The 22064-nt window shown below is 40.6% G+C and overlaps 1 long non-coding RNA gene across 1 annotated transcript; it reads left to right on the forward strand.

Moving 5' to 3' along the window:
• The first annotated feature begins 12298 nt into the window (after window positions 1-12298).
• LOC103180468 lies at window positions 12299-20600 on the forward strand. Its single transcript, XR_488109.2, has 3 exons — window positions 12299-12408; window positions 18428-18584; window positions 20587-20600. It is a non-coding gene; the product is annotated as an uncharacterized LOC103180468 (long non-coding RNA).
• Window positions 20601-22064: the final 1464 nt, after the last annotated feature.

Here is a 22064-nt window from a genome sequence, read left to right on the forward strand (position 1 = left end):
ATATTCGCTACGGTGTGGTGCTTCTAAACTCAGCTGCCAAATTCAAGTTGGTTTCAGAGCCCACATTTTCTGCTTAAGTGGCTCTGCTTACTGTAGCCTGTCTCCTTTCGCTATCCCTCTGCGCGAACCAAGGGTGGCTTTGTCGAGCAATTCTTTGCTCACATCACACGAGGAGTCACGCATCAATCAAACCTGTTCTTGACTTGTCTAACTTGTTTCGCTGGTGGACCTATTTTTACATCACATGCATTTCCACTCACGGTGAAAGCGTATGAAGCACTATCTATCAAGACTCGACAAGATTAATGATTAAACCAAACATGATCCAGCAAGTAACATGACAATATAGAAAGCCAATGACATGTATTACTTTTTTTATCATTTCTTTGGAGGGCTATTCACAGTTGGGTCTGCATGAGAGGACCTCAAGATATCCAAAATATCCGTAGGTTAATTGGTGTGCACAATGAATATCATTATCACATACAGTAAACTCCCTACCACCACCCTTCATATCATAAATTACTCCTAATACATTTGCTCTATACAATATACCACAAATAAAACGTATTAGTAGTATAACTGATAAGGTAACACCCAATGTAAAATATCTCTGCAATTGTGTATGAGTCTGCAATCCACCCCCAGTTTTATAAACCTTAAAAAGCATTATCACTAATATTCAAATTATGCTTTAAACCTTTTTCAGGGGTATTGCTGGGACCTGGAATTGGACAATTGTAAAATAATATCTTTTAAAAACTATTTTATACTGTGCTGTTGTTTGAATGCATTTATATTGAGCTTAGTAAGGGATATCATGTTTGCACTGTATCTCTGATACATTTACAGTAAAACAAGATTATATTTTGTTTTATGCATTTGAAAATGCTGTACATTCACACATTGCATGCATGTGTACTAGAATAATAATAAACCTTGCCTTTGATATAGTGCTTTATCATGTCATCTAATACTAAAAGTGTTTCACAGGGTTTATTGTGCCATATTTTGCAGGTAAAAGGGCAAATAATTTGGGCACAGCATTGTCCCACAAACAACCATGAAGTGAGTGACCAATTTTTATCAGGACGATTGATATAATCCAGGACACCGGGAGAAACTCTCTTCTCTTTTTTGAATAGAGCCAAGGGATCTTTAAGGTCCACCTTAAAAGGCAGATGGGTCTCAGTTTAATGTCTCATCTGAAGGACAGCACCTGTATCACCAGAGGACACGGCCTGCGATTGAAGGGGAGTAAATTCAGAACAAATCTTCGCAAACACTATTTCAGTGAACGAATAGTAAACCTGTGGAACAGGCTCCTTAGGGAGACAGTTGAAGTGTTGATTCCTTCAAACACAAGATTAGACCGTTTTCTTTTAGGAAATACCATTATGGGATATAGTACATAGGTATTTCGGGACATGTGTACTTGCAACCGCCAGGATGGTGGAAGGCGAATTAGATGGACCTTGGTCTTTCTTTTATCTAGCATTTCTTATGTTCTTGTGTTTTTATCACTCCATACTTTATCACTCTATCACCCCCCCCCCACCCCCCACCCCCCATCTAATTGTGATGATGGTGCAAAATATGGACAGTTGAGAATCTGGCTGCTATGTTACATCACACTGCTTTCACATCCTTCCTAACATGAAACCTAGCCCTGAGGTGGGTTTGTTGTATATTGACACCAATCTGGTGCTCAGAATCATGCCATCTGGACTATCACCTGGCGTTTGGATTTCAGCAGATGCCTGGGCCAACTTTGAAGTATTAGAAGGACAGGGCAATGCATTGAGAGATACAGTATTAGATACAGATTTCTATTTGAAATGTTAAGGGGTGTCAAATATTTTTTAAAAACCCTGATTTGAAATGTTTTTTGTTTGGTACCCATTTTTGTATTTGAGGCATTCAAGGTTGGGATTCGAAACTTTCTGAGTGGTTCGGATTGGAGTATGAAATTAATTCATATTTGTCCATGCATTTGATACAGTCCCATTCATATTGGGAGAACAGGGCGAAACCTTGGGCAAGTTTCCTTTCTCCACACGCCTCATAATAATCCCTCCAAAAACAAAACAATAATAAATTGGTCATTTTCAATCCACGACTGTTTGTGTGACGCTGCTGTGCGCAATTGGCTGCCTCGTTTCGCCCACAAATATACGGTCAATTCACATGACAGTCTATTCTGTGAAGCGCTTTAAGACGTCGAAAAGACGTGGAAAGCGCTATATCAAATGCAAGGATTATTATATTATTAACTTGTCAAAGCATTTCACAGAATTTACTGTTAATTGTAGTGACTGTGCATTCTGTAGGTGAACACGGCAGCCAATTTGCGCACAGCAATGTCTAACCTTAGCTGGGGGATTATTGGCCCTGACATTGGAAGAAACTCATTTTTCTTTTCAAAGAGCGCCATGGGATCTTTAAAGTCCACCTGAACTGCAGACAGGGCCTCAGTTTAATGTCTCATTCGAAGGACAGCACCTCCAATAATGCAGCAATCACCCCCAGCACTACATTGAAGAGTCAGCCCAGACAATGAGCTCAAAGGCCCTAATGTGGTGCTTCAGTCCACAACTTTCTGGACTCGAAGATGAGAGTGCTTGCAACTGAGCCGAGCTGACACTTGTTTGAAAAATAATTGTACTGGCATTTCAAGCATTGTGAAAGACTTGCATTCAGACTAAACATTTTCATAATAATTTCCTATCCCAAGCAAGTAAGAGGCAATTTACTGATGTGTGTCTGTGGTGCGTTCCATTAGAATAATGCTGTATATTTCTCATGAATGCAAATAAACACATCGGCAGCATTGGTTGATTCCTTTTGTTTAAAGTATTTTGTTTAAAGTACTTTTTTGGCTTGTGAGTTAATGCAGGTCTCGCCAATATCATTTGAAACTGGATTCAGGATTACAGCAGAATCTCTCTCTCTCCTGTCAGGACCGAGACTTGAATATTTGGGCACAACTGGGAATTGCTAATTCTCGAGATTGCGATTTAAGTAACGGAAGATGCCAAGCCTTATGAGGACTGTGTATGTATCAATTGCCGCACCTTGAATAAAGATGCATAATAATAATAACCCATGCTATTTCTACAGCAAGAGCATTGCTTACATTAGCAATATTAAAAAGCAACTGAAACAAAGGAGGAGTGTTTTAACTCTTCATATCACAACATTCTTCTTGTTGGTCTTTTTGGCTTTATTCAGCGTTTCGAATACTTTGATCTTTTGATACTAATATCCTATTTATTTATCACATATATTTCTGTATTTTCCACACACAATCTCTAAGACAAGTGAAATTTGAATAGAAAGTTAGTCCTAACTATTTGCTTTTATGGTGGGGATTCCTGCTGAGTGAGTTGTATATGAACAGCCTTTCTTATCAAAGCTACCAGTGTCGGCCTTTGCCATTCAATCTCAATTTATTTTAATTTGAATTGAAAGTGACCTTGTCAGAAGCATGCTACCTGCTAGCGAGAACTTCAACAAAATCAACATGGTATCCACAGACACATCGAAAGATTTTAGCAGATTCTATTTATTTATGCTCTTGTTTCAATGAGTCCGTATGCAATCGCCTGCACAGTCACTACATTTTACAGCAAATCCAATGAAGCATTTTGAGACGTTCTTCTGATGTGAAATGTGTCCTTTCAAATGCAAGAGTCCTTTGGCACATTGGTTAAAGCACTCGCCTCACAAGCGAGAGAACTCGGGTTCGATTCCCGGGCAGGGCGAAACGTTGGGCAAGTTTCCTTATGCCACACGCCTCTGTTTACCTAGCAATAAGTTAGAACCTGGTTGTTAATCGATTGGCAAATCACTTCTCTGGGGATAGTAATCCATTAAGAAAATAATTTGGTTACTCATTCCACAGCTGTTTGTGGGACCACTGCTGTGCGCAATTGTCTGATGCGTTTAACCAATAAAGTTTACAGTCAATTCACTTTGCAGTATATTCTGTAAAGCGTTTTGAGACGTCTTACTGATGTGAAATGTGCTCTTTTAACTGTAGCGATCATTAATATTATTATTATTATGACTTTTAAATTTCTTCTGCCTTTGTTTCAAATCGTTGACACACATTTCTATAAATCGTGAACAGGAATCTTAACTGTGTACAGTTCTTCACTGTTGCTATCAGTTTCCTCAGCCACTACTTCCCATCACTGTCATTTCTCTCACAGCTACTCTTTCTATTCGTGGGACACGACTTATTGTGATGCAGTGTCATGTGAACTCCCAGTGGAGTGAACCATTATTTGGTTGGCTCACTTGAAAGCGAAATTGTCCTGAATTTGCTGGAGTTGGAGAAATGTGAACTGTAATAGCTTCGAACAACGTGGCTTAGGCAGTAATTGATCTCACGAGATTGATGTCAGGTACAACGCTGGTGGAAGTGGTGCCTAATGGTAACTTTAGAGATAATAATACCGCAACATAAAATACTTAATGTAATTTTAAATGCATTTATAAATTTATACCGTTGCAGCACGGTGTCACCCATTATTAGCTAGCATGATATGATCACTGCAAAACGTACGCTCAAAGGTTTAAATAAACGGCTTGCTGCACTGAAAAAACAATATCTTAGCTAATTGTAGGACTCTTTCCTGGCTTCAGAGGTTAAAATTGGCGTTCTTCATTGAGCTCAGATCCTTTCTCCAAATTTCAACAGGGAGATTTCTAGATTATGCTGTCAATCATGAAGAATGAATTTGTGTGTCAGCTTGGCTCAGTAATGAACGAATGCAACGACGTTGTTTGGTTGAGGCCAGGTCCCTGGACTCATTTAAAAACTAACTTGATGCTGTGTTGGGTTGAGGGTAGAGCCGGTATTCTGAGAGGATGAGATCAGATGGGCCGAAGGCCCTCCTTTTGTCCAAACCAATCTTGTGAGGTGGCAGATTCTAATGAGATTCCATTTTAAGGAACCAAGTTAAGAAATATCGCAAAAATTAGACCCACTTTTCTGTTAATCTTAAATATGCCCAGGATTTAAATACCTCTCCTATATCTGGATAATATGTGTCAATGGTAAGTAGACTTGCCCAAATCATCAGTTAAAATTGAGCGGTAATGATACATATCAATGTCATAGTTACCTCTATCTTGAATGCAATCTCTTTGATACCAGAGCATAATAATAATATTAATCCCTGCATTTGATATGGCGCCTTATCACGTCTTCTAGGCGTGTCAAAGCGCTTCACGGAATATATTGTTTTGTATGTTTTGTGGGCGAAACACATTTTGATTTCAAATCCACAAGCCTATCAGGGTACAACTGTAATAAGATATAATGTAACCTGGGGGAGGTATAGATGTGCTCTGAAACATGAAAGGATAAAATTTATTATGAACATATTGTATACATATATATCTCATTGTTCACACGTCTACAGGTACTGTCCTTTACTTACTTACTAAACATATCCATTGTATGATTGTATGATCTTAAAACGAATCCAAATATGTAAATATCCTTGCATTCTTGCATGTGATACTGTGCCTTATCGTGTCAACAAGGGGTCTCAACACAACTTGGGTTTATATTGCACCCTTCACGCAGAGTAGGTTCCCGGAGCGCTCAACGTATTTCACAGAAAGCTCTGTAAAGTGATGTGACTGTATTTTATGGGCCATATTGAAACTGATGGGGTGAGGGTGGGGAGCCATGATATCATCATTGCAGAACATTTTTGTCATTTGACAGACGGAAAAGAATAAAAGAAGAATCACTTTGCAATGGGGATTGAAAACCAAGACATCAAGAATAACAGGATTTTTGTTAAAAAACCTGATTTCAGGATGGATAGCCTGTCAGATATTACTTTTGTCGCTAACAACAACCACCATATTTAGTGACCGAACCATGCGCAGAATATCAGGTGTTTGGTTGGTGCTTCTCTCTAATTCCAGCCTGAAATTTAATATTTACCCAAAGGAGTATAAGAAACGTGGCCAATTAAGCTCGTTAAGGCTCTGTTAAAAGCCATGCAATAGCAATCACTTATACCTTCAGAGCTGAGAAGGTACATGGACCAGGGACACCAATTCACATCAGTTATGACTTAGTCTTAGTAAGTTCATTGCTTGCTGGGAGTGAAGGCAGGTATGGTCTATATGTTGTCCTATTGATAAAGGCAGCCAGCAATGTTCGTCCTCCTAGGAGCACATGTTCTGTGCCATTAACAGCAGCATCCGGACCCTAATCCAGTCACAAACTTGAAGGGCCAGTGCTCATCATTTCATATTTTTTAATATAGCAAAGTGTAAATGTTTAATCCTTATAGTATAATTTGCAGAATTACAGTTCAAAAACAGCAGGAAGCCTGGTCAAAGGATTGCCTCCGAGTGATACTCTTGTTAGTTTTTACTGTAATGTACCCTGATCTTTTCACAGTGTAATGCTCGCTAAAATTATAATCTTTGAAGTGTTACGTAATCTGAACTCACAGTATAATAGCGTGCATTCTACTGTGTATTTTATATAATTTGATTATCTATTGAGTTGCAATTTCACGTCTCAAAAAATATTTTATTACATTTGAATCCAGCATTTGAAACGTTTTGAAGTAAATGAAAAAGGTTTCCTGTGATGCCAGCGTTGTGGTTATTGTTGTAATGTTATTGCTGTATTGATGTGAATTACTATCCCGAGTTTGTAAGTGTTAAGAAAGAATTAGGTGTATGTTTCAGCATAATATCTCGTGGTATGCAAAACATCAGCGAGCTATTAACACCTGTTTAGTGTGCCACTGCCAAGGAGACTGCAGAGCCAGAGAATTGAACTACTGCATCTCCAGTTCTTACACACATGAGATGTGTAAGATCACCTCAAAGAAGCATAGCCATCGACTTACTGTTGTCACTTTCCTTTAGAACCAGCAAAACTAAAACCAATCCAACGTGCAGATCCAATGCCCCATGAGGCTTGGAATACAAATCAATCGTAAGCCGTTTACAAGGGAATATTAACTACTCATTATGGAGGAGCGAATTGTTCCTATTTAAGTTACAGTGACTTGGTTGACTTTCTTGATTGCAGCTCTGAGGGTTCAAATGCTAGCGGCGGCTTGAAGGCACATGAATCTCTCACAGGGATTCCAGATTACATTGTGGGGGGGGAGAAAAAAATGTGGTATGTAATGTGAAAATTACCAGCGATAATAATTACCACATTTTTCTCCCATTCATCCATATAACTCCATATGGAATAAATGCCTTTGCACTGCGCTTTGAAAGATGATTTATGCTGTCAGCAATCGGGCTGATGCTGACATCAAATATAGAATTGGAGACTATCTATAATGTTACTGATAGTGAGTAAAAATATGACTCGAAGAACAACGTCCACAACATCAGCATTCTCATGGCGGTTATAACAGATGCCTTAAAATAGAAGATGTGGAGTCCTGTAGCTCATGTGGTTAGAGCACTCGCCTTGCAAGCGAGAAACCTGGGTTCAATTCCAGGCAGGGCAAAGCCTTGGGCAAGTTTCCTTACTCCACACGCCTAATAATAATCCCTCCAAAACAAACAATAATAAAAAATTGGTCATTTTCAATCCATGACTGTTTGTGGGACACTGCTGTGCGCAATTGGCTGCCGCGTTTCGCCCACAAACATACGATCAATTCACTTTACAGTATATTCTGTGAAGCGCTTTGAGATGTCGAGAAGACGTGAAAAGCGCTATGTCAAATGCAAGGATTATTATTATTATTATTATTGCTGATGTGATGAGTCATAAAGAGACATGTTGGTTATTTTACCAACCTGAGGAATCTTACCCACAAAGTGTCTCCATACATAGCATACAAACATATAGAACCTCATAGTGCCCTGTATTAAAACAGAAAATAGCAACAAGTTATTATAGATATTGATTTTAAACATGAGAAGACTGGTAATGTTTAGTTAACTGTTGGTTATATAAAAGCACTCCCCTTAGCACTGTATTGTAGTGTCAGCCTCGACTATGAGTTTCAAATCCCAAGCCTTTTAGCATGTTTGTTCATATTTTTTGTTAACCCCTATGATATAAAGTTTTTTGTTCGAAAAAATATATAGCTCTCGCGTTGGATTAAACTGCTGCCGTATGATTTATTCTTGGGACGTCCTCCCGACGTGAAAGGCGGTCTATAAATGTAATTTTGTTGTTGTTGTATTCTGTGGGGAAAAAGGATTTCACTTTGGGAGGAAAACGACTGTGTCGGAAATAAATAAGTGAATGCTGGAAATCCACAGCAGGTTAATCAGCATCTGAAAGAGAAAAATTACTTATCCAGTTTGGCTGTAATCCTTTAAATGTACTATTAGTATTATCACCATCCTACATAGCTTTGCCCCCAAAATATATAGTCAATCCTCTATACAATATAGTCTGTGAAGCGCTTTGAGATACCTCGAAGACCTGATATAAAATGCAAGGATTATTATTTTTTATTTATCAATTAAACAGGTGCTGAATGGGACTGTGGTAAGGGCCCAATATAGCTAATAATTAGCACCCACAGAAAAGGGCACTTTCACAGAAGAGTGAGTCTCATGCAATGCTCTGAGCTGACAATACCATACGCTAATTTAGTCAATGCAACAGTGAAATCGATCGCCTTGTAATCTAATTAGGCAGCAATCAAAAACAAGGTGTGCAGGCATCAGGGGGATTTGGCATCAACAATGATTGTTTCAGAACAAAGGAACGTAGCAAAGCTTTATTCAATATACACACACCCTTTTGAGCTCATTAATCGCATACTGTAACAGCTTATGACCTCTTCACAAAATAATAATAATGATTTGGTCACTCAATCCGCAGCTGTTTGTGGGACACTGCTGTGCACAATTGGCTGCTCCATTTGACCCACAAAATATATAGTCAATTCACTTTTGGAGCCCTTTGATTAATTACGTGATAAGGTGCTATATCAAATGCAAGGATTATTATTAGTAGTAGTACTTTTTCAATAAATAAATGAAATGCATTATTTCCACAATTTTGTATATCATCTGCTTGATTTATTTTAAATGTGAGCTTTATTATTGATAATTGATGATAATAATATTAATTTCATTTGATATAGCACCTTTCGTATCGAACATCTCAACGTGCTTTACAGGATTTACCGTAGATGTAGTCACTGTATTGGAAAGTGAAAATGGCAGCTGATCTGTGTTCAGAAATGTTCCACAAACAGCCATGAAGTGAATAAGCACCTTGATCTGCACGACTGCTGGCGAGGAAACTGTGAGAGACTCTCTTCTCTTTTGAAGTAGTGCCATGGGTTCGTCAACATCCACCTGATCAGGGAGATGCATCCAAGGGATGGTACCTCCACCAATCCAACATTCTCCCCAGCACTGGATTTGAGTATTGACCTAGACTGTATGATCAAAGTCCCAATGTAAGACTTGAATCTTCTGACTCAGGGATGAGTGTGTAACCAACAGAGTCAGGCTGACACCTATGTTCAAGTCTAAAAATATAACAGGTATAATGCTGTTCCACCCCATATTTAACACCAGCTTTAACTTTCAGGGGAATTTTGTGCAACGTTTATAGCCAGGCTAATAGTGGTGGTGGGGGGGCGGGGGTGCGAGTCTAGCCAGAGATTAACAGTGAGCCATCTTCAGTCCAACTCTGAGAACTGTCTCAGTATCCAGGAATGCATGTGCAAGAATGACTTCCTTACGTAACACACATGGAAATTGTGTATTTAGTTTGCGTTGAATTCCGATTGTGTCGAATTCCTAAATTGCATTTTCGCCCACAAAATACACAGTCAATTCACTTCACTGCATACTCTGTGAAGCGCTTTGAGACATTTCAAAGGCGTAATAAGACGCCATATCAAATGCAAAGATTATTATTATAACTATTACAGAAAATGGGTCCATCCAGTGTCCAGCACAAATCCAATCTCCCCTGGGACCACGAGGATAGCAACATGCATCACTGGGACTGGGGATTCTGTTCTTGGACAATGAGGAAACCAAAGCGGTTTGTTGTAGCCAAGTATAACACTGCTGGTCTGGGCAAAGGACATGGTTTCACGTTCTCCACTTGTCCTCAGCATCCCCTGTGGCCTGAGACACCAGTATTACAAAAGCATCATCAGTCACACCAGTAGCAGAAATGAGAAACAAGAACAAGGAACAGCTGAAAGTTTTATATTCAGAGTGTTTCCAAGGGGAGTGGGTGGGAGAGAGGAATTAGAATATAATTGAATAGAAATGACAGTCACTGTTGTTTCAGCAAGAATCAATTTCCGTCAGATCGATTCAAAAACTTACAAAAAACAGATGCAACTGTGGGTAACACATGAAACACTGCCACAGTGCTAACGTGTTAATTCTGTAGTACCAATGAATGAGCAGACAAGAGGTGTTGAATCCAATACAATTTTAACAAACCTGTACCCAGTTTAGCAATTGACTTGTCTCTTATCAGACTAAATACTGTGTGAGCACTTAAATAAAATGGCTCATAAACAGGCACCTCCCTCTTCATTATAGCCCAATTATTGAATAGATGAGGCTGAAGGAGTGATCTGGTTAGCTGAGGGAGCGGGTATTAACATATGATAAAGGCACTATAGCTGGCTAGTTACCACACAATAAAGTGTTATCTCATCATTAAGCACGACAATGAATATTCCAGCAGATTTTACGCTGGTAAAGGTGACTGAGATTTTGCAACCACCTCACAGATCCCAATCCTGATATAGAATTTGACATATTGTAATAAAATTGAAGGCAGCCAACCGACCCCTAGATGTGTAAAGTACTTTATCACCGGTATAAAAATGGAGTGCAAAATGACACATGAAACCTCTAAACATTGGTTCAACAAAATCGCTATCGCATCAAGATGACTTCCCGGTGCTTAAAATAATAAAATATTCTAGGCTGAATTGTCAGCCATAGCTTAGAGACTTTATTTTCTTTCACAAATGGAATAATAGAATAATGATAGTCTCTTTTGTAGTAGTTTATTTGCCAATTACCCTGTGGCAATGCACATCGGATATTAATTCCCACTTGCCGATGGCTGGAATTTGTAGGTGACCCATGCAAGAGCATATAATTATTACTTAATTAAATTGGGGTATCAAACTGTGCAAAAGTTTTTAATATTAGCCCATTCCTGTTAATGACTTCACATTTAAAACCTTTTGAGCTCCCCACACACCGTCCCTCTCCACACACACACACACACACACACAAAGAATTGCGTTTGAAGAGAGAACCACCGAATGTAAACAAACTACATTTTATTTCTAGGGCTCGGTTCCCACTTTAACATTGTGATAGACGAGGCACGAGAACACATCATAACGCATGGAAAATACAGCTCACGCAGGAAGTGAACAACCTGCACGAGGCATGTATGGCAATGGGAGGTAACAGTGCCGTAGCTTTCCACAGGAAGCTAAAATTCTGAATTTTAGGATGTCTTCGTGTGTATCTAATTTACTTACTAGCACAGAGACATGCACGAACAAAGTATGAGGGAGGGCTACTTTGCAATGTTTCTGCAAGTGATTCTTTATCAAGGAATCAGTGTCGCACAAATGGAGAGTCCTCCTGAAGAATTACAGGAACCCCACTCCGACTCAATCTATTTCCGGAGCAGTGTTTTTCCCCCGGGTTGAGCGAATTCTAATGGGATTCCTTATGAAGGAATTTGTTAAGCGATACCGTGGAGATATTAAAATAGACGAAAGCGATGAAAATCAGTGAGTGGATTGTGAAGGATGTGAATGTACAAAACCGTACATATTTCTCTCCCTCTCTCTCTCTCTCTCTCGGGGAAGAGACTGCCATCGGTGCTTCAAACCGTAGCGGACGCTCACAGGGTTAAAAGCAATAGGCTTATCCGTTCCTGTTCAATACTTTGGCAGGAGGGCTCCAACGTAGCCTCATGCAGCACAGGAAGCTGTGCACTATTCACATTGCTGCTTCAGTGAAACCATACTGTCCTGCAGTTTATATATATATATATATATAAAAAGAAGGAAAAGAGCCTAAAGGCAACAGGATAATTAAGCAAACTCAGTGACAGCTGTGGCAGGTCTTGCACAGGACTGGCTCCGCTGAGCTGAATTAATAGCATCAACAGCCCAACAACCCAGCATCCACATTAACATTTGATCATTAATTATTACCCTCTGACAGTGAGATCTGAAACCTGCCCGGGATTGTTTGGTTACTAATCTACTGTACCTGCCCCCCACAATGCCAGTGTCCAGTCTCCTCCTTACCGCTCGCTCACCTTAGCACATCACTCGTCCTCAACAAACTGGACACCTTTCATTTTCCTCGTAATCTGAGAGCACGGAATGTATTGAGACTCAGACGCCGGGATCACAGAAGGTAAAATGTGTTGTTGGGAATCCTCAAAGTAGCCTGTCAGAGATGGAGAAAAATCCTACAGAGGATGTACTCTGTGTTCCTTCCCCGCATCCCCACCCACTCCCCTCACATTGAAGATGAGGTACACAAGGTATTCCAAAATAATAATAATAATAATAATTTTGTCACTCAATCCACGACCGTTTGTGGGAGACTGCTGTGCACAATTGGTTGCCACGTTTCACCCACAAAATACACAGTCAATTCACTTCACAGTATATTCTGTGAAGTGCTTTGAGACGTCTAGAAGATGCGATCAGGCGCTATATCAAATGCAAGGATTATTATTATTATTATATAACCTGTGTAGCTATCCACAAGAGAACAAATAAATGGCAACTATATAAGATCGTTGCAAAATATGAAACCTTTTTTTAAAAAATAGGGGGATAAGTATCTTTATGACATGCCTTGTAAAAAATAATATTGTGTGTATAATTTTAATATAAATTGGAGGGAGTACAACGAGGCAGTAGATCAAAAGGCTATTTCCTGCAGGCGGAGGGGAAAGGCACAGGGGGTGGATAATGTTACACTGTTGGGTTGAGGAGGGAGGAGTTTTGACAACAGGAGGCTAAGTTGGTGAAGGAGTAAAGACCTCTCTATCTCTTGTCGGCACCTCCACTTCCAGTCCTGCCTTTTTGCTTGGTTCAGACATTGAACTTGCTCATGGTTTGGTGTGCGACTAGAGAAATATGAACCCCTTTGACAGGCAAGGTTTCAGAGAGACAACCCCGCCCTCACAAACACAGCCTCACACACAAGCCTCACACACACACACACACTGTATGAATTGCAAAGTTTTGCCTGCCATTTCCATCTTATGCACAGTGACACTGTTGTTGAATTTACATAGAATTAGGTAGAGCATTACCGAAAAACCACAACAGCAACAAATTATATACCACTTTTCACATCGGTAGGACGTCCCAAGGTCCTAAAACAGACCATTCAGCCCAACTGGTCCATACCGGTGTTTATACTCCATGTGAGTCTCTATCCCTCCTAATACCCTCTCCTGTAGCCCTTTATTCCCTTCTCCCTTATGTAATTTGCATGATTTGCAAAAGGATTTGTAAATAGGAGATCCTGCAGGTGCCTGATGAGTCTCAGGTCAACCCATGGGAACTCTGCTCTGACACTGACTACAATTTCATCCTCCTTGGATTACCAGCAATAGGAGAAGTCTCCCAGTACTAGGCAGAAGTTTGGGGTCTGATCAGACTTATATTCTCTGCTATTTATTCACGATGTAACTGCTACTTTGCAGAAGTCTTTCATTTACCTTGGATACTCTTACAAAATTAATAAATCAGCAAGGTCATTTTGCACGTGTGTGGGTGTGTAAAAAATAAGGAAATGGATTGCTTGGAAAAATGCAGGACAACGGAAAGGAAAGTATTGATAAATTGTTGTATGTGTGAGTATTGATGATGGTGATAAATTGATCATAGAAATTTCCAGTGATCAAAGCCCAGGTCAATGCTATTCAGATTAAGCTGTCTCCTGTACTACTCGCCGCCTGTCATTTATCAGTTGTGCCTCTAACTCCACGGTCTAGGTTATAAAAAAAAGTGGAGATTTCTTGGAAGTACGAATTATTTGAGGCTAGTTTTCAGATTCCTGGATTTTATGGGCATCTTGGATTACTTGAAATAAGTCAAGGTTGCATTTACTGGTATGTTACTGAAATTACTCTCCCCATATTCCTTTTGACCGTCGATCAGTAAGGTGAGTCCACAAAGAAAAAAAACCACACGCATGTTTCTACGACCGAACGCTGCTACTTCGCAGCAAGGCTCATGGTTTCACGTCTGTCAACCTGAAATATAATCTGGAATAATCAGGAGCATAGTACCGTTCGAGTGCATTTTACTGGTGCTGTTTACTGGTGACTGGGGAATGGGTTTTCATGTTTTTGACTGGACTTTTCAGAACCAGAAAACATTTTGGGGGCATTCTTAAAGTTAAAATCCGATCCCCTCACCCACCTCACCACATCGCATTCATTCCCGAAGCTTCCAGATAAGGCAGACTCGTCCTTTCAGCATGCTGCCAGGAAATAGGCTGTGCAATTCGCATCTACCTGCGGGGCTGGGATATAAGACACCACTGCTCTCCTAGGGATCAGATGCAGACATACCTCTCTCCTCCCCCCAGACACATCAGCCCATCAGTGCCACTGGGGGAAACAGATGTATCCCTTTGCACTGAAGTATTAGTGGAAATGGATGCAAGTTCTACCACAATGGGACGCAATCCTCTCTCTGCGGGGGTCACCAGGGATTGCACGACCTCCTTCCCCAGGATTCGAATTATGAACCTTATTTTAAAGGCGCCTTCCATCGCCGTTGTAATTCCAGTCCCTGGAATGCAGCTGCTTGCTCAGTTACTGAGCAAACCAGCAGGAGACAATTGGCAGCATACACAAAGGCTCAATAATACGCAGGAGAGCAAAGTATCCCTCTGTGCATTCGCGGTGCATTGGTAAGTCATGGCACATGGGCCACAGGAGGTGTGGGGTGGGGGGGGGTGGAATGTATGTGCACAGAGAAATGCTTGAGAGGTAGACAAATTGGTGAGAAAATATAAATAGATCTCTCTGCTCCACCTAATCCATACTGGACCTGACTGGGAATGTTTGATATACAGTACATGAGGTTTGCATTTAATGTAGCAATTTATCATCATCATCATCATCATCATCATAATAACAATATGTCATCTCAAAGTGCTTCATAGGATTTACTGTGAAATGTAGTGACTGTGTATTTGTGTAGGCAAACGCGGCAGTCAATTTGCACACAGCGATTTGCTACATTTACACTTGGAGAAATTCCCTTCTCTTTTCAACTAGCGCCATGGGAATTTTAACGACCCTCTGAATAGGCAGAAGGGACTTTGGTTTAACGGCTCATCCGAAGGACGGCACCTCTGACAATGCAGCGCTCCCACAACACTGCGTAGGTAGTGTCAGCCTATGCACAGATGTTTAATATGTTGCCATAGGGTTTGCTATAGGAACTTTTAGTTTCACGTTGGTTTATATTTCTAATTATCAAGGCAGCTATAACAACGCAAATCCTAACGTTATAGATTTGATAACAAATGACTACAGCGAGTCTAAGCTCTCGAGGTACACAATTATAGATTTGCTGCGTGCTCCTGACGTGAAATGTAATTTGTTGTTGTTTGTTGTTGTTGTTGCAGAGAAAATACTGTCCTGCTATTCTTGATGCGCTGTTCCAACAGGCAGGAAGCTCCACTCGGAACTGTGACTTCTGGAATTTGTTGTTAAGTCAAACACTTTGCCAAGTGTACACTTGCACTCGTAAAGGATACAAAAAAAACATCAAAATTCAAATCCGGTTTCTGAACAGCTAGTTTCTGTACAGAAAATGTCCCTTCCGGTATATCTGTCAAACAGCAAATGGTGTAAAAAGACTTGGCAGGTGCAATTACATTATCACCTCTGAAGAAGAAAGGTTAATGGAAACTCTATTAGGCTTGGAAAACACAGAAAGATGCCCTTGTAGTGTCTGTCGACAGACTTGCTTCACCACTGAACTCCAGCTGTACTGTGTACTGTAAATTAAATTACTGGCCTCATCATCAGTCGCAAAAACATTTGCAAAAATTGACTTCAATCTCTCCCACGTGGCTTTATTAAATATTGCCCGAAGATTTATTTTAATCTGAATTGTATGATGTTGGTGTGCTCTAAGTTATGAAGAGTGCTTTGTAGAGATGGTATGCAATGCATTGCAGGGCCTAGATAAACAACGATAATTATAGTCCTTTCATTTGATATAGCAACTGGAACATCAATAACTCACAGCACTTCACAGGGAGTTCGTGGAAAGTGTAGTGACTGTGTAATTGTAGGCAAATACGGCACTCAATTTACACACAGTACTGTGGAACCATGAGATGAATAATCAATTTATCTGAAGGGTTGTTGCCCATCACGCTAGGAGAAACCTCCTTTAATAATTATAATAATCCTTATATTTGAAATAGCACCTTATCACGTTGTTGAGACGTCTCGAAGCGCCTCACAGACTACTCTAAAATATAGTGACTATGTATTGTGTAGGCGAAAAGCGGAAGCCAATTGCGCACAGCATTGTCCCACAAATAGTCGTGGATATAATGCAACCATCAAGCAAACTTCTCAAACCTATCAAGGCAACAGCAATTGTTAAAAATAATTTTTAAATTCTTTTAGAATAGAGTAGCCTCAATCGGTAGTCTTGTCTCTGGGTCAGAAGGTTGTGAGCTCAAGCCCAAATTGGGACTTTGTGCTCATGGTCTAGGCTAACACATAGTGCTAGGGGAAATGTTGCACTGTCGGAGGTGCCTTCCTTCAGACGTGACTTAAACCATCTGCCTGTTTAGGTGGATGTTAGATCCCACGGCACTATTCAAAAAGACAAGAGAGTTTCTCCTGGTAGTAAATAATTCTCCACATAAAGAGTTCGCTCACTTCAAGGCTGTTTGTGGGATATTGTTCACCTACATTTTACACAAACTTTGAAATACTTTCAGGCATTCTTGACATAATAGGACTATAGTAAATGCAAGGATAGTTTATTAAATTGTAATTAAACCTGGCCTTTATCAATAACCAGCAGGAAAATGAGAGTGTAACATATCAAGGAACATATTATGGTTAACAAGATCCATTTTCATTCATACATTCTACATGAATTCTAAGGATGGAGATAAAAGTCAGTGAATTAACGTTTCACGGATTAATTATCTTAGGTTATGTCAGTTAACTTATTTTGTCTATTTTTTCTCAGTCTTCTGCAGCTTACATTAAGAGACCTTTTGCAGCACGACATCAAGTTGTGTTCGTTGGCAATAGTATAAGCAACTGAACTGTGGTATTTGGATTGGAAGTTGATTCAAAGAATGCTGGTAATATATGATTTGAAACCGTTAGATGGGCCAATGCACGTCAGCACTGCAGTGGTAAACTCCCTGTCTGGTGAGGATAGTTTGAATACCAGTCTCAAACAGTGTTTGCACTCTCGCTCCCATTAGGGATGATCTCTCTGCTCTCAGCCAGAGTGTCTTACATAGAAGTGAAGGAAAGCTAACGGGAGAGGAAGTTCCTTCTCACATTACCCAAGTGGAGATTCTAGCAGATTGACCCAGAACCTGACAACCCAGCTGGGCTGACTTCCTGCTCTCCCGAGGACTCTAACATTGGATAAAGAGGGACCAACGCAGAGAACAGGAAAGGGAACTTCCCAATGTATATGTAGCTTTGTTTATCGCTGTGTACAACATTCAAAGTGCTTCAAAGTTCATTAAAGCATCCATTACCTTCATTTCTATTCTGTCAGACCTCGGGCGCTAACAGCATCACCTTTAATGGATGCACTCCAACCCTCCTCCTTGCCTTTTTAAAGACCCATCTCAAGACCCTCCTTTTCGACCGAGCCTTCGGTCACCCACCTATCCTCCTAGATCATCCAGAACTCTGCAGCCCGTGTCCTCTCCAGCACTAGGCTCTGCGACCCTATCACTCCCATCCTTGCCCAACTCCATTGGCTTCCCATTACACAAAGGATACAGTTCAAGATCCTGGTCCTCACCTTCAAAGTCCTCCTATCTCTGCGACCTCCTAACCCCCTACCTTCCTGTTCGCTCTCTCCACTCAGCCGACTCCAGCCTGCTTCACGTCCTCCACCTCACTCGCCCCATTATTGGCGGGCGGGCCTTCGGACACTCTGACCCCACCCTCTGGAACGCCATCCCGCAGTCCCTCTGTCTCACCCTCTCCCTTGCCAACTTCAAGACCCTGTTCTTTCGACCGTGCTTCCGATCTCCCTGCTTCCTCCCCGCCCTCCACCCTCCCCGACCCCGACCCCCAGCTCGGATCCGTAACTCTGTCTGTCCAGCACCTTGGAACGTCCTCCCAACGTGAAAGGCGCTTTACAAATGTAATTTTGTTGTTGTTGTTTTCCAGACAATAAGTGGTAGATTGTAATATCTGAAGAGATCACTGTGGGTTCTACATGACTCACAATGGAGAGATGCAAAATCTGTTCAGGTTTGGTTACCAGAAAACTTCTTTTATTTGAATGCATCAAGAATATTTTCAAAAAGGACAAAACAAATGAAACGTACTCATGGATTATTATTGGTATTATTGTGCATGCAACTATGTAACTTCCCTCAGTAGAAATGAAGCAATGCAAAGATCCTAAAGTGAAATTGCAACATGTTATTGCCTTGTGATAGTCACCACTCAATCCACGACTGTTTGTAGGACACTGCTGTGTGATATCGGCTGCCGTGTTTTGCCCACAAAAAGTCAATTGATTTTAAAGTATATTCTGTGAAGCGCTTTGAGTCGTCTCAAGGATGCGATAAGGCTCTATATCGAATGCAAGGATTATTATTATATTTAAGGAATTGTATGTAGTATGAAACATCGTAAATTTCACTTTTTAATAAAACTCATCTGAAATTGATATTAACAATAACTGTACAGGTCTTTGAAACATACATAAACTCGCTTTTTCCACTGATTGTATCTATGGTATTACAGACACAGGCGCTGTCTAATTTAAATTTATACTGGCCTAAAGCACAATTCTACCAAGAGAGGCACAACCGCTTCTGAAGGTTTAGTAAACCAATATTATTTAACATATCTGATGTAGCATTTCAAGTGGGCGAGATTAGCTCTGGCACAGAGGCTCTGCCAAGCCCTGCCCACCCCCTGCCAACAGCTAAAGGCTAAGCCTTTTCTACTCTCACAAGGATTTCCATATTAACTAATACTATAGAAACATGGAATTAGCAGTATTCTGAAAAAGTGTCACTCACACAAACCCTTCTTTGCAACTGGAGCATAAATGGAATAAAAAAAAACACACACAGTACATTTGCTGAGCTTCAAGCTCGCTTCATCGCTGTGACATTCACGTGGGACCAAGTCCCGTGTTGCTAAAATAACGACTGATGTTTAATTTGTATGTTTGTTGTGCTAGTGACAACTAGTGAATTAAGTGATGAGCACAGACATCTTAGCACTAAACATCCTGTTCCCCCAGAGCGTGAAATTCATATCAGCCAAGTAATCCAATCTACAGTATAATAATATTACAATGATAATCTTAGCATTTGATATAGCGCCTTACCACTTACAGGATCAAACATTAGGTAAGTTTTCTTACTCCACAAGAGTCTGTTTACCTCACAGTAAGTAGAAACCCGGATGTTAGTAGATTGACGGAATGCTTTCTGGGGGTAATAATCACTAAAAAAAGTAATAATTTGGTCACTTGATCCATGACTGTTTGTGGAACACTTGTGCACAGTCGTGGATTGAGTGACCATTTTTTTTTGCAGGAATTATTATCCCCCAGAAAGCGATCTGCCAATCTACTAACAACCGGGTTCCTAGTTACTGGACACCAGCTGCAGATGATCTACAGCTTCTGGAGGGAAGACTTGGGAAGGCCGACAAGCAGGGAGTTGGCGTAGTCGAGCCTAGATAGCACTACACTGGAGTGTCAGCCTAGACTATGAATTCACATATGAAAGAATTCAATAACTATCTGAACAGAAGAAATTATAAAATGGTATGGGGGAAAAGGCAGAAGGTACTAAATCGATAGCTCACTTATCGAACACTGACAGGCTTGATGGCCTGAAAACTTACTATAAGTTTATATGGTTCTGATCCCGAATCCAACTGAGCTGCCTGGGATATTATTAGCCAGTTTTGAAGATGACTGACATATGATGGATCTTTTTCCTATTCTCTTTTATCATTCAAAAGGCTTTCCTTTAATGAGGTGAGGTGATGGTTTCATTGTATTTCTTTGCTTAATTGTGTAAGACAATTATAAACATAAATACTGTAAAAAATATTTAAGGGATAAGTAAAAACATCAAGCTAATTGGGAAAGAGCTGGAAGTGGTATAAGTAATAGAGAGATGATTTAGCATTTATCCCATAACAATGTGGACAAATTTCTTAATTGCAGATAAGCTGGTGTTGTATAATTCCAGAACTGAGTAATTCACATGGAACTGTTAAGGAAATAATAGACAATTGCTTCTCTCCAGTTGCAGTCGCATTGTTTAAAGCAAAATGTGTGTGTTTAATTCTAGGCTTGAAACTGGAGTTCGGAGGGGAGCGTATTACTATTGAGATAATGTGGCTCTGTTCTGAGCATACTGCCAATATAAGTTTAAGAATAATGAACGAATAAATAGTAGTCCCAATAACAGTCACTTCAAACTCAATACTGTAATTTGTCTCTCCTTTGCAAAAGTCTGCACGTTTAAACTGTGATGATTTCATTCTTGCTTAACTCGTGGAAACTTGCTTAACTCCTGAAAAGAAATTTCACCTGAAAGTGGCTCAGCTCGAGTAATTCCCGGTGTTTAAAAAACCAGTACGTTATTTACTGTTACGTAACACGAGATGCTGGCGATAGCTGCTAACTGTTGCGCCTTCTGCGGTTGAGCCTTTCTGCTGCGCTCAGGAAAAAACAGTTTCCTTTTTATTGCAAAATCTCCAAGTCCAACAGGTGTATGTAATCGTGAACCGCAATGCAAGAACACAAACTGCTACCTTCTAAAAATTCCACTGAAGTGACACAAAGTGGTCAAGGTTGCACAATTTCACTTTCCTGTACCGATTCTGATGACTCATTATCTTCAGTCAGGCAGTCAGGCAGGCAAGGTTTGGTGTGTGTGTGTTTATGTGTGTTTGTGTGTGTGTGTCTGTGTGTGCGTGTGTGCCTATCCTATTGTCACATCTTGCTGCTTTGTGTGAGTCTGATTATTAACGCTTCAACTGCTGGAAACCTTATGAAGGAATCCCGTTAAGAAATATCGCAAGTTAGACCCTGGCATTTCTTGAGTTGAAAACAGCGCACGGAGATTAACGCGTTAACACTTCGGAGATCCCACGGGGGCCAATCTCCACCACACAACTGCTCTGGAATTTACACCCTATTGGTGATTAGGGCCAAGCCTCTTGTTGGCGACTGCACTGTGTATCTAAAAGTGAATCCAAGTGAAATGCCAGGGTGCGGTGTCTCACTTGGTATCCAGTGGAGCTGTAGCGTAACATAAGCTCTGGGATCAGAAACACAAGCTGTGATTCGATTCAGGAATCCAAGATAATAGCCCCAAAATACATGGAAGCTGTGTTGGACCCAATCATTGTTCTGAATTATTGGGTAGGAGGGATAGGGGGGAGGGAAGGCAAAATCACAAGACTGATTTGGATGAATATATTCTCTCATCACAGCATCAAGCTGCTTTTTAAATAAAGCCAGTGTCCCAGCCTCAACAATTCCTCCCCAGTAACCCATTCCAGTCATCTGAAACCCTGGTCCATGCCTTTGTCACCTCTCGGCTGAACTACTCCAATGCCCTCCTCGCCGGTCTTCCATCCACTACCATCCATAAAATCCAAATCATTCAAAACTCTGCCGCCCGCATTCTACCTGCACGAAACTCCACTCCCCGATCACCCCAGTCCTTGCCAGACTGAACTGCCTGCCTATCCCAGAGAGGATAGATTTCAACATCCTCACCCTCGTATTCAAGTCCCTGCATTCCTCTGCACCCCCCCT

Source organism: Callorhinchus milii, unplaced genomic scaffold, assembly GCF_018977255.1.
Source record: "Callorhinchus milii isolate IMCB2004 unplaced genomic scaffold, IMCB_Cmil_1.0 Scaffold6, whole genome shotgun sequence".
NCBI classification, from domain to species: Eukaryota; Metazoa; Chordata; class Chondrichthyes; order Chimaeriformes; family Callorhinchidae; genus Callorhinchus; species Callorhinchus milii.